This window comes from Lactuca virosa, chromosome 1 (assembly GCF_052849685.1).
Source record: "Lactuca virosa cultivar CGN04683 chromosome 1, Lactuca_virosa_CGN04683_v6, whole genome shotgun sequence".
NCBI classification, from domain to species: domain Eukaryota; kingdom Viridiplantae; phylum Streptophyta; class Magnoliopsida; order Asterales; family Asteraceae; genus Lactuca; species Lactuca virosa.
Window position 1 is genome coordinate 111,171,772 of NC_136426.1, and position 15,711 is coordinate 111,187,482.

The following is a 15,711-nucleotide window of genomic DNA, read 5'->3' on the forward strand; positions in this document are numbered from 1 at the left end:
AGCAGTGACCCAAACTCAATTACTACACAAATTACCCAAAATACCCCTATGACAAACTTGGTCAAACCCTTGATCAAAGTTAATCCTCACTAAAAAGTCCTGCAGCCACTTGTCACATCGTGACCCTCTAGTGGTGATGTCGTGACCTAATAAGACATAATAGTCGAGGAATCTCATCCTCACGTCGTGACACACAGGTTCTTACATGGTGAGGATGCTATAGACAGAAAAAATAAAAAACGTTCTTAATCCTTTTGGACAAGGAACCAAAACTTCCAGGGTGTCTTATCTACTCCAGAACATCATAGAAATCATGGCTTTTTGGACATGCATATCCCAACACAAATTAGGGCACAAAATGAAGAAATGACACCAAATCTCATGCAAGAGTCACAAGACTCATCCATACTTCAGATCTAGCACCTACTTCATCAAGTGGACGTTGGAGATCCATAAAATTGGCAACTTTATGGATTCCAACCACCATATCATCAAATCCACGAAGGAAAGGGCATAAAAAATAGATATAAGCTTATAAACCCATACAGGTATGATCTTGAAAACTCGAAAAGGTCCTGAAGGATTGAAAACGAATGATGGAGAGGCTTGAGTGTTGATGTGATGGCTAGATGCTCTTCTTCTTCTTCTCTTTTGCTAGAAATGACCACAAATGAGCTCAAAATCAACTATGGAGTGCTAGGGCTCAAAGGGAAGTGATGCGAGGCGATGGAGGCTGAGGGTGGGCTAACCCTAGCCCGTACTTCCCTTTAAAAATGGACAAAAGCCTCAAAATTAGGGGTTTCCTATCAGATCGGCTTCATGTAGTGAGCCATATATACTCACGTCGTGAGCCCAAAGACGATGCGTGTTTTCAAACATACCCCTCACGATGTGGCAAGCATAGCTCACATCGTGAGCCAGGTGAGACTTCCAAATTTAACTTAATGAAATAATTACTTGAACTGGGTGTTATAATTCTCCTCTACTTGAATTAGACTTCATCCTCGAAGTCTGATGTCACGAATAACTCAGGGTAGTGCTCTCACATCTTAGCCTCGGGTTCCCAAGTCCATTCGGAACCCTTCTGATGCTGCCATTGGACCTTTACCAAAGACACCTCCTTGTTGCATAAGGACTTCGTCTTACGATCCAGGATCGCCACTGGTCTCTCAACGTAATCCAGACGATCATCAACCTGAATATCATCCAAAGGAACTACCGCTGAATCATCAGCCATACACTTCTAAAGCTGGGAGACTTGGAAGGTGTTGTTGTTGGGTTTTAAGCATTCTAACACTCCTAAGTGTACATGCAACCCTAAATACCTTAGATCTATGTTTTCTCTATTATACATACAAATATGAATATCCAAGGTATTATCCTAACTAGCATACCAAAAACATTGATACTAGGATAACAAAACAGATAGAATACATACCTTGTAGTTGTTGCTTGACTCCATGAAGCTTGAGTGCCTAGTGCCCCAATTGTGACACCTCAAATGGTTCACACAACACCATGAACACTTGGAATAACCTTGAGAATAAGGATACTTTGGTTTTCTCTAGTGAAATCGGCCTTGCCCTTTTTTGTGTACCCACACTAGTGCCCATTTCACCAACCAAGGACATCTTTATATAGTGTGGAGATTAGGGTTAAACCCTAATACCCATGACCTTTCATTTCATATGATCCATGGGTTAAACACTCCATGGACTATCCATGAAAGCTTAGCCCAACCTAAATGAACTTGGCCCATCACACACATATATCTTAGAGTCCATATTTAATTAGTTCCTTTTGATCACTTAATTAATTATAAATTAATTCTTGATCAATACTAAATAAATAATATGATTATATATTAATATATTAGAACTTATAATATATTAATATAAATCACTAGTATCCTTTTTCCTCATCTTGTCTATCCAATTGTCCCGATGCCATGCAACCCAAATGTACCATGCCGGGTCGGGTCAAGTCTTACCAATTATAGTTATGGACTTAGACATTAATCCAACAGTCTCCCACTTGGATAAGTCTAAAACTATTATTGAGTATGACTTCAAAAACCAACTGGCAATCGTAGCTCTCAAAAGCTTCTGTCGAACTCTGACCTTGCCGATAAACTATGACCTTTGTCAATGACTTGTCCATTAGATAAGGGATCATATATTCCTCCATTCTAGATATCGTATGGACTGAGACATGGATTATCAATCATTCTCTCTGTCCATTTGTTGTTTCCCGATTTCCGATTTATGATGACTGACTGATTGAACAAATCAAATCAGTCCTGGCTTGGCCAAGCACTCACATGTGTCATCGCTAAATCATCGAGGGGCCCACAGATATCGCTTTTATCCCAAAGGTAAAAGGAATGGATAAACTTCAACTCATATGGCTTGTTCTACTACTTGTTGAATCATACACAAAGGCACGTTTTATAACATCGAGTTACCAATGCGTTTTCGTGCAATCAATGTATAACCAACTCATAGTAACAACTCATATCTCTAGGTTTTAAGAATATAAGATATTATCGTCTCATGATCACTCGTGATAAAATCCATGAAGTGATTCAAATGAGCGTGGGTTGAATCCAATACTCAGAACTTATGAGCACTCATGAGTGTTATAGCACCGCTTTATCCAACATCTTAGACCTCTACAAGCCAACCCATGACAGTCTTGATTCATATCTACTTCCAACATATGACCGACTGTGGATAGTTTGAATAACTTAGTCATTCAGGAAGAATGACCTAGTTTATTCTGGAAGTCAAAACATGAAAAATGAAACACAAGAATAAATGAATCAAATATGGTATCAAACCCTATGAATATAAATAGACCACTTTTATTTATCACCATACTGATTACTCATTATTTCATTGTTTCGGTTTTATCAACTTTATACCTGAATTAAAAACACTAGTTGTCCCATGCTCCAAGCATGTAAACTATGTTTTTCTAAACAATAGCTTTGCCATACACCAAGTATGCACTCTATGTTTGTCTATGATCCTTACTTTGTGAAATAAACCAATTGAACATAATTTCAATGATTCTAATTTCACACTCCCAAATCCTTATCGAAAAATGTGAGAATTTCAAATTCCTATCATTTATCGAAATCTGTTTAGATTTTAAACTTATATGCACTGACCCTCCTGTAATGAATATGTACAAAGTCACAAAAACTTGTCAACAGTCATTATAAGGTATTCCAATGGAGATCAACTCCATGGAAACTAAGTCTCATATTCAAAGTACATTGCTTTGGACATGCTTCTTGCATTAAGTTTTCTAATCTTACACAGATAACTTCCACCTATGGAGACAACTCCATATTCTCATTTTGACTATCACTTCTGAACAAGAGATGCCTCTTTTCAGAATATGTCAATATGGTCCTTCCAAAATTAGCACTATACTTCCAACTGTCCCTGAGCAACCAATCTTTGGTAAACCTCAGATTGTCCTCGACAATTGCTTAATCATTTTAGTCATATCCAATTCTAGACCTTTTCCCTTCTTAATGCCTCTGGGCATTTGGAAAAATTTAGAAAGGACAAATATTATAGCACATGCAATCGATCCTGTACCCAAAGCAAATGGGACACGATTCATGATGTCTCACATAAAGACATGATTCTAGACCAGTCTTTTGCTACAATATTTTTATTTGCCATGTTTTCAAAATTTGACAATGAAGAGGGATGTCGTAATCATAATCGAATTTTGAGAACGCAATATATGGAATTTCCTTAAGTTGAACCAATCCAACATGAAATTCATATATATATTCTTGACTAAAGATGATTAAGTTCTCAATCTAAGCCTTTAGAACTGAAATGAAGTATATCCTCTCCCTTAATTATAGCAAAACAACTTTTTCAATCCTTGCAGCTTCACGAATTGAAACTTTTGTTTTCTATAATTAACATTGTTAACTTGCAACACTAACAATAATTATTATGCTCCCACTAACATGATGATTATTAGCATAACACTTATGCTCCCACTAGTTTTGACATGTATCCAGAAAACAGCTGGACCTCTAGAAGTCAATACTTTATTGACATTCTTACCAAAGTTCAGATTTCTGATACTAGATTGCTTTGATAAAACTTTATCAAAATCATACACCTTTCCTTAGATAGCATGCATGTGTGTCTAAACAATTTCAGAACTATGAAAAGAGATGCCGTAATCATAGTCTCAATTGTTTAGACCTTTTGCCATCTGCTTCAAATCTACTTGGTGGAAGTGTTTCCTCACCATCATTTTCATGAATCTGAGAGAAACCCTATGACCCTTAGATTTTATGGTGTATGTGTTCTTATCCATGTGAATCGTCAATACCATAGTCACAAGACAAGGGTAATGACAAATCCAAACACATATGGACTGAACTTATGCAATCTTAACTTCTTGCCACCTGGCAGTACAGGGACTGCCATTGCTTCCAAGTTGTTATGCAACCAATTGAGAACTTTCAGAACTCCTATGCAAAGCCAACTTTAACTGGAATGGGCACAGAATATGTCAACACGATAGGTTATAAACCTCAAGTCGTGTGCTAGTGAAGAATCTCAGGTTTTATTCTTGATTAGTTCTTGAGACTTTCAAGACCTTTAAGACTCCCACTGTCCTCTTGACATATAAGACTCTCTTGTCAAATATTCAAGGGATAGTGCAGATTCTTTATCAAGACAAACACTTCACACAATTGGCCTTAGTTGGTCTTTGTTTAATCCAAAACATCACAACTTACCAACTCCAAATGTACAAGAGTAGGACACTTTTACTCTTACATTTGACAAGTGTTATAAACATTTCTTTAAGATATGTCACTCAACTTATAGTCTTGGAGTATGACTCTAAGACTTTTTTTGAAACGAAGTATGACTCATCTTCTTGATTTAACCATTTCAACAATTCATGACTCCTCTTCTTAGTCATAAGAATGCACTAAGATGTCCTTAGAAGACCAATTGTGATGTGGTTCTTTAATCATTAAGATGATCACAAAACATGATACTAAAGTACTCTCCCATCTTTTCAGATTTGAGAAACTTTTATCTTTCTGCCTAATTTGATTCTTCTCATTCGTTCTGCCATACATTGAGACTTTTCCAATGTTTCAGAATTATACTTAAACTTGTAAGTATAACCATATTTACTAAACTTTAGTAAATCATGACGAATAGTCTTAACGAGCTTTGTGGTGGACATGACCAGTGCACAAGAATGTGTACTCGATCCCTTTAGTCTTTCACTTGATTCACACATCCATGTGAACAAGTCTTAATTTTCCAATGCTTGAAAGTTCTCATTCATCATACTATTCAACTTGCATGATTCCAAGTTTCTATCCAACTGAAGCCTTGGGAATGAGAATCTTTCCTTATTTGGTAAATTATGACACTACCACAAACGAAAGAATCAAGTCCATTTTTTTCCAAATATTGCTATCAATGGAATCATATAAACAACCATTTTTCACAAATGCCACTTGTAAGGATATTAAAAATAAATATAAAATTAAAACCTTTTATTTTATTTCAAAACTTTGCGGAAAAAACTTATCCTTACTGTGCAAATGCATATGAAAAACTTGTTGTTATCTATTCCTAAGCAATATATCATAACTCCTAAGTAAAAACTTCAAAAATTCTGATCACCAAACCATGCGATCGAAATCCATCTTCGTGATCAGAATCAGCATGTACTTCCTTTAAGTTTCTTCACTTTTCTTTGATTCTTAAAGCATCAACATGTGACCCAGTCACATCATGTAATGAGAATCTCATAATAGAAACTTAACAGAGCTAGATAATGGACTTTTACCTGAAGAAGAGTCAAACTTCTTGACTTGATCAACCTTATGATCTTTCAGGTAAATAGGCAGTTTCGCAATCAATGCCCCTTCCTTTGGAAAGAGAAACATATGGACTCTTTGGGAATGGTGTACTGGACTATCACAGACTTGCCTTTCTCTTTACCATTTGGTCAACCGAGTTGACTATGGCCAATCCCTTTCCATTGGGAAGCGAAAGATTTTCTGGATATCCAATGTTACCATTTTCAAAGTCCATGGAAGTTTAGGAAGTTGATCTTCTAATCAAATTTGCTTTACTGGTCCTCCAAATCATTGCTGATTCAGTAGCACCAAGCAAATAGATATGATCATTAAGGTTCATGTCATAGTCTGTTTCATAGTAGTCCCAAAGGAACTCACTATGTGACTTAGAAAGTGATTGAACATCCAACTTTCTCAAGACTTTGAGACCCAACTCTCCCGGCTTGTCAATATGTGACTTCATCTCCAAGATGTGATCACACATAGACCTTTCTTGCCATTAGGGCTTGAGTGACCTTGAACTTGTGGGTTAGGGAGAATAATTGGAGGAGGTGGAGGAAGTAAAGTTCCAAGAGATTTGGGAAGATCATAGATGTCTGAACTAGACATCTTTTGGGAGATATTCAAGTTTAGTTGATTTAAAGTCCTTAATATAACACCCAATATGAAATATTAAGGCTAGGACCCAACAACCTATTTATAACTGGAAGAGGGATGCCGTAATCCAAGTTATAAAATAGTTGAAGGTAGGTAAATGACGATTTACCAGTTTCCACCATGAAAAACGAAATATAATTAAGTTTTAATTGGATTTGAAACTCCTAGATCTTTTGAGATACATTGAACTTTCAATGGCATGTTTGAATCTCGAGTGTGCCCTCTCAAGTTTGTGACTGGGATGCCGAGGATCACAAACAAGGTGTGAATAACCATGCAAATTGACTTGGTACCCTTAATTTTACCCCTCAATCGATGTGCCGGTTAACCACACGAGCTCCACCGATACTATGATAAATATTAAGTTACCCTTTGCCTACCTTGTTAAATCTAGGTTAGAGTGCCGGTTAACCACACACACTCTACTAACGGTTTAAACAAAGTGCAAAGTGTAATTTCATGGATTAGCACCTTATTCACATTTTCCTAAGTAACTAAGATTGGGAATTTATAAGGTTTAGTTACTTAGTATTTATCATTAATACTTTTAATGAAGGGAGAATTATAGTCCTTGTCCTACCCGTTCGGCTTACGACCCTCCACCAGTCAAGGAAGCGGTGGGTGAGAGTGGACACCCATTAAGCTGCCATTTTATAGGCAACAACCTTATACCCCCTTATAGACTGGGTTCGTGAATGAGGCCTACTAATGGTAAGACTGACTTGCTCTTATACACACACACACACACACACACACACATATATATATATATATATATATATATATATATATATATATATATATATTATTAACTTATAATATTATAAAGTATAAGGGTTGAATTTTAACTTTTAAAATTCTAAGGGCTTAACTTGGAATTAAAGTATTCATTAGAGAACTTTTCAAATTCCAAAACCTGAGGGCAAGTTTTGAAACTATTCAAAACTCTTGGATTTTCATAACTTATGAGTTTTAATTAAAGCTTTAAAACTTTTAATGAAGAGACTCTTGGACATCCATAACTTGAGGACAAGTTATGGAGCCATAAAGACTATTTATAAGAAAAAAACTCTTCATTTTTTGTAACCTAAGGCATTTTTATGAGTTTTAAGATTCATAAATGTGACCTTTTATGTAACTTGAGGACAAGTTACAAAAACACATTTTATGAACTACCTCTATATTAATTAGGATTGAAAACAACTAAAACACAATTTTTTTCCATTAATCTAAACTAACTCATAAATCAAGGAAACATAAAACTTTTGGTAATCCATAACTTATGGAGTTAAATGCTTGTTTTATGATGAAACTTTTCATGTTCCATAACTTAAGAATAAGTTTTGGAATTCTCTAAAACATTAACACCAAATTTTGTAACTCCATAAAAACTTTGAATCAATTTTTTTAAAACATTTTCATATCCATAACTTATGGAGGTTTCAAAACACTTAACATCACAACTTTAAAAAAAACTTTTTTTTGAGCTCCAAAATTTTATGACAAAATTTGTAACTCCTTAAAACATTTAGATCAAACTTTTAAAACTAATAAAATAATCATATCATTTTATCTTTTACTAAATTTGACCTAATTCAACTTATATAGCAAATGATTCAAATTTTACATATAATTAGTTTTTCACAAAAACAAGTAATTATCTTAAAATTTGACAAACTTCATGTTTTTTTTTTCTTTTTTTTTCAACTTTGAAAATCAAACATTTGCATGAATATAACAGAAAACAACCCATGGCTCTGATACCACTGTTGGGTTTTAAGCATTCTAACACTCCTAAGTGTACATGAAACCCTAAATACCTTAGATCTATGTTTTCTCTATTATACATACAAATATGAATATCCAAGGTATTATCCTAACTAGCATACCAAAAACATTGATACTAGGATAACAAAACAGATAGAATACATACCTTGTAGTTGTTGCTTGACTCCATGAAGCTTGAGTGCCTAGTGCCCCAAGTGTGACACCTCAAATGGTTCACGCAACACCATGAACACTTGGAATAACCTTGAGAATAAGGATACTTTGGTTGTCTCTAGTGAAATCGGCCTTGCCCTTTTTTATGTACCCACACTAGTGCCCATTTCACCAACCAAGGACATCTTTATATAGTGTGGAGATTAGGGTTAAACCCTAATACCCATGACCTTTCATTTCATATGATCCATTGGTTAAACACTCCATGGACTATCCATGAAAGCTTAGCCCAACCTAAATGAACTTGGCCCATCACACACATATATCTTAGAGTCCATATTTAATTAGTTCCTTTTGATCACTTAATTAATTATAAATTAATTCTTGATCAATACTAATTAAATAATATGATTATATATTAATATATTAGAACTTATAATATATTAATATAAATCACTAGTATCCTTTTTCCTCATCTTGTCTATCCAATTGTCCCGATGCCATGCAACCCAAATGGACCATGCCGGGTCGGGTCAAGTCTTACCAATTATAGTTATGGACTTAGACATTAATCCAACAGTTGTGAATCTGACTGAGCTCCTCAGACAAATCCAAGCAATAATATACCATGCCAAGCCTAGCGATCACTCGAAACAACCTAATATACCGAGGACCCCACTTACCCCTCTTCCTGAAGCGTATCACACCCTTCCAAGGTGATACCCTTAGCAGTACCATATCGCTGACCTGGAACTCCAGGGTGATACCTTTAGTAGTACCATATCTTATGTCGGCTTTGAGTTGTGTGTAACCTCTGTCTGATATGTTGAATAAGCTCTATCGTCTGAAAAACAACTTCGGTATTTCCCATGACTCTGTGACCAACCTCTCCCTAAATGAATAGGGTACGACACTTCCTCCCATAGAGGAGCTCGAATGGCGGTGCACCGATACTGGAGTGATAGTTGTTGTTGTAAGAAAACTCAGCTAAGGTAAGGTAGGAATCCCAATTCCCACCACAATCGATCACACAGGCTCGCAACATATCCTTAATCGTCTGAATGGTCCTCTCGCTCTAGCTATTGGGTTGCGGATGACAAGCAGTGCTAAAGTGAAACCTCGTACCCAGTTCCTCGTCGAACCTCTACCAAAATCGTAAAGTGAACCGAACATCCCAATCTGATACAATAGAAACCAGGACACCATGACAGGCGACGATCTTGCACAAATACACATCGGCCAATTTCTCAGCCGAAGAGCTCTCCCGAATAGCTAATGAAGTGGGTGTCAGATTAGGTGTCTAAGCCCATAACTATAATTTGTATGTACTTGACACGAGAGTAGCATGATCCATTTTGGGTTGCATTCACCACAGCAATTTGATAGAATGGATATTTGAGAAAGAGGTTATTTGTGATTTATTAATATATTATGAGTATAATATATTAATTGAGAAATCATATTATTTAATTAGTATTGATCAAGAATTAATTTGAAATTAATTTAGTGATCAAAAGAGACTAATTAAATTAATGGGGACTGATTATGTAAATCAGTGAGACATATAGTTTGGGCTAATGATCCATGATTGATTTGTGATGGACTAAGCTTATGTGGAAGCCCATAAAGTGTTACTCCAAATCAATTGTTGGATCATAAGCCTAAGTGTGAGAATTAGGGTTTCCAAGTGACTCTTGGAATTCTACACTATATATGTAACTCCTTCAACCCTAAAATCGGCACTTGTGATCATAGATGAAACCCTAGCCGTATTGGAGCTTCATAACCTCTCTCTCATTATCCTCTATTTGTTCATGGTGTTTTGTGAACCATTTGAGGCATCACACTTGGGGTGCTAAGCTCTTGAAAGGCCAAAATTCTACAAGCTACAACAAAGAGGTAATAACTTAACTTGTTTTTTATGTTGTGTAACATACACGTTCCGTTATTGTGTTATGTAATTTTAAAAGTGAATAATATAATGAAATATTATGTAATTTGAGCGTTGAGTTCTAACAGATAGTTTTTACTAGAAATGAAGTAAAACTATGTTTAGAATCGCTCGAAAAATATTGGAAGTCTTATGAGATTCCAATCAAAAGTCAAATATTGAAATTTAACGAAAATATAAAGTTGAAAATAAGTAAAATTATATTATTGAAAGTTGTAAAGAATCTCGTTAGAAACGTTTAGGTGAAAACCTCATCGAAATCCGAGTTATAACGAAGAAGTTATGACTTATTGAAGTTTCGCGACAGAACCGACCCGACGCCGTAAAAAGTGAGTTTTCGATAAACTACTTTTTAGCTTTAGTGATCTAAACAAAAGTCGTAGTATTCGTTAAACCAAGAATTTTCATAAAAATAATGTCCAAATCTGACTTCTTATGAGGAAGTTATGATTTTTATAAGATTCGGTATAGGAGTAGACAACTAAAAACTCGAAATAAAGATCGAGTAATTCTTAGCCGACACAACCTAAACGAGAATCGAAGATCTCGTCAATTGTAGTTCAACGGTAAAAAGACAGACGAAAATGGATACCAGATGAAGAAGTAATGAATTTTTAACGTACTTTTCCTGTCCCGGCCTGTTAAAAATATAAGTTTAAAAATGAATTCAAAATTAGCCGTCGAAGTCTAAATAAAAGTTGTAGAGCATAATTTCACCTACGCGTGGATATAAAGAACGTCAAAAAGGGAGTTCGTATGCAAAAGATACGAATTTTGGAAGTTTATGGCAAAAATTACGAGGCTGGACCGGGGAGGTACATGAGGACCCGAATGTTGTGAAATGTTCATTTCTCGTCAACTCTAGACTTGCTCATATATTATTTGATTCTGGTGCCTCAGATTCTTTTGTGTCTCATGAATTCGTGTATTCCTTCCAAATTGCTTGTTATTCATTCGCCCAATCATTTCATGTAGATACCACGGGAAGTATATCATTACTTGCTGATAAAGTCTATAGAGATTGTGTCATAGAAATTGAAGGTTATAGTTTTCTTGCTAACCTGATTCCTATTTCTTTGCCCAACTTTGTAATTATTCTCGGCATGAATTGGTTGTCAAAGAACCACGCAGAACTCTGGTGTTACGAAAAGATGGTACACAACCCTATCGAAGGGAAGCATCCTATTTATGTCTACAGTGAACAAAGACTTAAAAATCTTAAAGATAAATTCTTTCTTAAAAACTCGTAAATTTATATCGAAGGGGTGTTCTATCTATCTGGTCTATACAGTTGATATCTCAAAGAGGAGAAGAAAACTGTAAATGATGTGTACCACTGAAGATTATTTCTGATCGTAATACTCGCTTTACTTCTCATTTTTGGGCGAGTATGCAACATGAATTGGGATCTCGTGTTGCTCTTAGCATATCTTATCATCCCCAGACAGATGGTCAGACGGAGAGAACAATCCAAACAGTAGAAGATATGCTTTGTGCATACGTCTTGGAATTGGTGCGCGTCAAGTGGAAACACCATCGAGGCCCAAGTTATAATTGAGAAAATAAGAATGAGATAAGAACGAAATATCCCCAATTGTTTAAATCGTTTTGATTTCTGGGACGAAATCCTCAAAAGGAGGAGGTATTTGTAACATACACGTTCAGTTATCGTGTTATGTAATTTTAAAAGTGAATAATATAATGAAATATTATGTAATTTGAGCGTTGAGTTCTAACAGATTGTTTTTACCAGAAATGAATTAAACTATGTTTAGAATCGCTCGGAAAATATTGGAAGTCTTATGAGATTCCAATCAAAAGTCAAATATTGAAATTTAACGAAAATATAATATTGAAAATAAGTAAAATTATATTATTGAAAGTTGTAAAGAATCTCGTTAGAAACGTTTAGGCGAAAACCTCATCGAAATCCGAGTTATAACGAAGAAGTTATGACTTATTGAAGTTTCGCGACAGAACCGGCACGACGCCGTATGATGTAAAAAGTGAGTTTTTGATAAACTACTTTTTAGCTTTAGTGATCTAAACGAAAGTCGTAGTATTCGTTAAACCAAGAATTTTCATAAAAAAATGTCCAAATCTGACTTCGTATGAGGAAGTTATGATTTTTATAAGATTCAGTATAACATTAGACAGCTAAAAACTCGAAATAAAGATCGAGTAATTTTTAGCCAACACAACCTAAACGAGAATCGAATATCTCGTCAATTGTAGTTAAACGGTAAAAAGACAAACGAAAATGGATGCCAGATGAAGAAGTTATGAATTTTTAACGGACTTTTCCTGTCCCGGCCTGTTACAAGTATAACTTTAAAAATGAATTCAAACTTAGCCGACGGAGTCTAAACGAAAGTTGTAAAGTATAATTTCACCTACGCGTGGATATAAAGAACGTCAAAAACGGAGTTCGTATGCAAAAGATACGAATTTTTGAAGTTTATGTCACAAATTACGAGGTTGGACCGGGGAGGTACTCCCAGCGTACTCGTGGACACGGTCGGAGATCAGCCACTTCACCCCTCTCTTCGCTCAGATGCCACGATAAATGACACGTCTGAAGCTCAGAAGTCGAACAAAGGACACGCATCACGCTACGCGCCGCGTACTCAGTGTACGCCCAGCGTACTAAGTCGCAACGCGTACGCCCAGCGTGCGAGGATTACGCCCCACGTAATGCGAGGTCCGCCCACTATAAATAGAAACTGAAGGCTTCCGAATTTGGTTTACAATTTCACCCTCTCCTACCATTTTACTCTCTCTCAAAATCTCCTAACACCCTCCGAAGTCCTGGTATCATTCCCGACACCCGAGGCAAGTCCCGACGCCCCGAAGACCCAAGAAAATAATATTTTCAAGTTGAAACTCTGCCCGAGTAAGGCCCGGTTTTCAACTAAAATCCCCGGTTTCTTCACAGAAAGTCATTTTTAGAGTCGAAGTGCTGCCCAAATTAATACTATAACCCCCGGTTATTTCACGGTGAGTTCAATATATAGGAACAATTGTATGTTATGTGTTATATGTGCTATGTGCTTTTCCGTGTTATCATCTGGTGTTATTATTTCTGCTATTTTGATAGCAAAGTTGTATCTTTGGCCATGTGATCAGTGAAAGGACTTAGATTCACAGTGGTATTGGTATGTAGCCTATGGCCGTGTGGAGCATCTCTCGTAAGAGAATGACTTCTACCACTATGGCATTGGCAGAAGGTTAGATAGGGCTAAAAGCCTGAAATCTACCAAAATGTTTAAATCAGAAATTGTATGTCTTTTGTGCCACTTGGGCCGAAGCGTTATTGATGTATATCAAGTATTGAAATTGTTATGTCTCATTGATTGTTATGGAAAGCCTGTCGCATGCTTCACATATGCCTTTGTTGTTCCTTGTTCCCTTTGTTTTTGCCATATTGAAGTATATATGTGACATAACGTTATATTGTATCTATTATTGAACTCACTAAGCGTCACCGCTTACCCCTCTCAGTGTTTAACAATTGCAGGTAATGAGAATCCAGTATAGTCATATACTGTTAGAAGATTTAGAATAGTTTATACTATTACTTTTGTATTGGGTTTACGTATGTATAAAACTATAATATCCTGGGTAGTTTTGTAATAAATATAACACTTTGTAATATAATAAAACTTAGTCGGTTTGTATCCAGTCTTTGTAATCAAAGTATCAATGTAAAATATTATTTTTTAATATGCATGTAGCATGTTCTGGGGTAACAATGTTTTCAGAAATACGAAAGTTTAGAAAGAGATTCTTTCATGTTGCAATATTAAATTTGTATGCTAGTTATAGGTTTCATGTTCCCAAGGAAGCTGGTTGTTGACTTGGTTCTTCATTCGTTTCCTAAGTCATATAGTGAGTTTGTTAAAGACTACTATGTGACAGACCACGACGTGACCCTTATCAATCTTACTTATTTGCTTATTGTTTCTGAATCAGCAATGATTTGGCGCACTGGTAAAGCAAACTTGATTGGAAGATCTACTTCCCAAACTTCCATGAACATTGACAATGGCGACATCAGAAGTCCAGAAAAGCTTTCTCTTCCCAATGGAAAGGGATTGGCTAAGGTCAAACCGTTTGCCAAATGGTAAAGAGAAAGGCTAAGTCTGTGATTGTCCCGTGTACCATTCTGAGAGAGTTGGTTTGTTTCTATTGCCAAGAGAAGAGGCATTGGTTGCGAAGCTGCCCTGACTACCTGAGAGATCTAAGAGATGGTAAAATCAAATTGTATGGTTCTACTTCAGGTAAGTTCACTATCTAACTCTATTAAGTTCCTACTTATAGATTCTTAATACATGATGTGATAAGATTGCATTTTGATGTTTTGTAGGATCAAAGAAGAGAAAGGAAGCTTGAAAGAAGAGTAAGCTGATTCTGATCGCTAAGAGATGGATTTTGATCGCATGGTTCGATGATCAGATTTTTGAGCTGCTGCTTAGGAGTATGATAGATTGCTTAGGAATAGATGGCAACATAGTTTTCATTTGTATTTGCATTGTAAGGACAAGTTTTTCCGCACATTTTATAAATAGTTTTTTTTGTCTTGTTTTATATTTCCTTGCAATGGCATTTGTGAAACTTGTTGTTTATATGTTTCTATTAATATCAATATTGAAAATGGTTTGATTCTTAGTTTTATCAATTGTGGCAGTGTCGTAATTTTCTAAGGAAAGATTCTCATCGCCCAAGTTTCAATTGGATAGAAACCTGGAATCATATGATGTATGAAAATCTTGTTACTTGGGAAATTAAGACTAACTCTTTGTTTACTTATGTATGTAATTCAAGTGGAAGATGAAAGGATCTAGTACACATTGATGTGTACTGGTCAGGTCCACCACAAAGGATGATAATGGCTATTCGTCATGATTTACTAATGGTTCAGCAAATATGGTTGTGCTTACAAGTTTTAAGTATAATTCTGATACACTTAAAAGATTTAAAGTATAGCATAATGAATAAGAAGAATCAAATTAGGCAGAAAGATAAAAGGTTTCTCCAATCTGAAAAGGAAAGGATAATCCTTATGATTATGGAACCATGTCACAATTGATCCTCTAAGGATACCTTAGTGAATTTATATGACTAAGGAGAAGTATCGGGAATTTTTAAAATGGTTAAAATCAAAAGGATGGGTCATACTTCATTCCAAAATCAAGTCTTAGAGTCATACACGAAGATTGTACATTGAGTGACATATCTTAAGTAGGTTTATAATGCCTCATGAAATGTGGAGTAGAAATGTTTCTTACTC